This window comes from Poecilia latipinna, unplaced genomic scaffold (genome assembly GCF_001443285.1).
Source record: "Poecilia latipinna isolate Pla-1442-1.1 unplaced genomic scaffold, P_latipinna-1.0 Scaffold1100, whole genome shotgun sequence".
NCBI classification, from domain to species: Eukaryota; Metazoa; Chordata; class Actinopteri; order Cyprinodontiformes; family Poeciliidae; genus Poecilia; species Poecilia latipinna.
Window position 1 is genome coordinate 108891 of NW_015113716.1, and position 3046 is coordinate 111936.

Genomic DNA, 3046 nt, shown 5'->3' on the forward strand with positions numbered 1-3046 from the left:
TCACGTGGGGATACAGCTTCTTGCTCAGTGGCAACAATGTAGCGGTAACTAAAATATTCTCACATTGTTATTCACATCATCATCATCATCGTTGGTTTTGTTTAACGGCATGATGCATTTACAATAAATAAATAAATAAAAAAATAATAATAAATGGATCTTGGAAGCTGGATTACTGACGGCAGTTCTAAAGTATTTTCATGTAGGTGGCGGCAGAACACCACAATTGTGCATTATTGTATCATTTCATAAAACAAAACAAACATAAATAATTCGGTGTAGACACAAAACACACTGTATGTCATGATTTGCTTTCAAGTTGATTTATTTATATCAGAAACATATAATAAGCTTATAAATTAATTTCAAATATTTTACTACAATATTTTTAGCCATCATTAATACTGTTAATGATGGTTGTTACTTATTTTTTCTTCTTCTTGAAAGTCAAATTTTGCAACAACACAAAGCAAGTATATTTCTTTCAGTCGTGATTCATATTGAATGAAATTACACAGGGAAATCTAGAATTTAGCTTTTTGGCTCAGCTCTTTTTCTTGAATTACTGACCAATGTCTGCAAATAAAAAAAAAAGAAAAGAAAAAAGTTGAGGTTCCAATCTGTCCGTTTATCTCCTGCTCCATGCGAGTGAGTCACAAAGCAATTTAACCTTCCCTATTTGAGGTAAACACTGCACTGACGATCCAGAAAACAGATATTCTCCTCTCCATAAAGAGGACCATAGGTCTGGGGTAAGAAAAAAGGGCATTTTACATCTCTGCTGACCCCACACATCCTGGACACAAACGGTTTAGACTTTTACCATCAGGTCGGCACCACAAAGCGCCTTTTGTAAATACTAACAAAGCACTACTTGGCAAATTCTGCTCTGTGCTCCTCAATCAATGAGACATTTTGGTCCTCCAGTTCACTGTCACTTCCACACCGATGTGTGCAGAAATATGTGTGCGTGGGTTTTTTTCTATCTCTCTCTCTCTCTGCAGGTGTGCATACTTCCAGCTGCACCTCCCAATCTCATCCGCTACAGTGAAACTTACCTCTGTGATCCCCACTAATGTTCTGCAAATGAAAGCATATTAGCCCATCACCTCTCCTCTATAGAGCACACGTTGGACCGCCTACACACTGCCTGCATCCATCTTCAAACCATTAAATAAACCAGATTCTAACTTCACTCCAGTGTCCATAATTGTTCTTGATCTAGCATCTAAATTTTTCTGTAAACCTAACAGTCACCGAATAGTTTCTCTTTTTCAGAACAAAGAAAGGAGGACTTTTGTGCATGAAAATCCCAATATGTAAACAGTTTCTGACATACTGTAAGTATCTTGGTGCCTTGGTAACAAGTGACCAGCGATCTAACAGAGAAGCAATCTGGCACCAACAATGATAATTGACCATATCCTCTATTTCCCAATTGTTGGGTATGAATAACAAGAATGTGTGTGAGAGAATAGATTATTGAAAAACAATACAGAGAGGCTTCGGAAATAAAATAATATGATAAAATGAAACCGCACAGTAACCTTAAATGTATTTACATGTTTTTCAATCTGGTATTTAACGCAATAATTTAGAACTGTCAAGAGGCTAACTGAATAAATTTTCTATCAGAAGTGGAACTTGGTTTGATAAAAGTTAAGATACGAACTGCTTATGTATAGCTTAAACTTATACAACGCAACAGCTTTGTGCGATTACATATCTTATTTGTTTATGGAACATAATACAAACATTGAACGTATCACTCAATTAACTATCGATTCAACAGGAACATGTATACCGTTAATACATGTGTTGTCGTGGCCGAGTGGTTAAGGCGATGGACTAGAAATCCATTGGGGTCTCCCCGCGCAGGTTCGAATCCTGCCGACAACGATCATTTTCTTTTTGGTTTATGAAAAAAAATTTCATGCTACTGTTATATTGCGATTTAACATAATAAACGTATTTTATTGCACGCGTTACTGTTTGCTGATTAATTTCCCTATACTAGACTAAAAAGAAGAAAATGAACCTCTTCAGTTGCGGAATGTGCTGTCCCTTTGTAACAAATACACGACGAAATAGCGCCTCCACTATGAAGCACCTTCAAAATGCTTCACGTTTCGCTGTTACATAAAACAGCCACGTTTGAGGGCCCTAACAAACCCTACAAAGTCCAAACAGAATCTAAGGAATTTCTAATTCATGTTCCGAAAATTCCTAACAAGTCCTAACAGTTTACGTCAGGATACGTAAGACGGTCATGTGACTCAACAGGAAACAGCAGCGCCAACAAAAATGGTTACCAATATGCTATTATGTGCTACTTCGGAAATCGGCAACAATTGGCTGGCACCGGCACCGATTATGCTCAATATCTGATCTTTGTGCAAAGTCAATAAAGACTCACCATTCATCAACACTGGTAGTTCTACAGTAAATGAAAAAATATCTTCTCTTAATGGAAAGCAATAAAATAGCAATAATATTGTAAAAATAAATAATCCTAAAAATTTTAAATTGAAAAATGATATCCGTTATATCTTAAATATATCCAAACTGAAAGCAATCAACACTTATAAAAAGTGTTTTTGCGTAATAATAAAAAATTGTAGTTATGCAGAAATGTCAGGAGGTGGCAGTAGTATACTAACACAAAATCACTGAACAGAGATGAAGAAACCTTCAGTGTATCTTGGATGAAGAAACTTTAATTTCAGAAATTATTATAGAAGTACTAAAATTTGTATGTGGCTTAAAAAAAAAAGAAATTCCAGGAAGTGAACTGCATCCAATATCCAATTTTATTTGACTAAGTGCTTTAAATGGCTTTTCCTCCCTGACTGTAAAGCTTATTTGGGATATTTAGCAGGCACAAAAACACTCCCTGACATGGCTACAATAAATCCAATGTTTGCAGTACACATGTAATTTGCATAAAGATTTATTTAATAAGATGAAGAACCACGCTGCAGTGTTTTGACTGGTTAAGCCGGAAAATGCGTGTCCTAAATGGAGCTTTTGTACTGAGTACAGCTGG

At 35.9% G+C, this 3046-nt stretch overlaps 1 non-coding gene across 1 annotated transcript; it reads left to right on the top strand.

Moving 5' to 3' along the window:
• The first annotated feature begins 1817 nt into the window (after positions 1-1817).
• On the top strand, positions 1818-1899 carry trnas-aga (transfer RNA serine (anticodon AGA)). The gene has a single exon. It is a non-coding gene; the product is annotated as a tRNA-Ser (tRNA).
• Positions 1900-3046: the final 1147 nt, after the last annotated feature.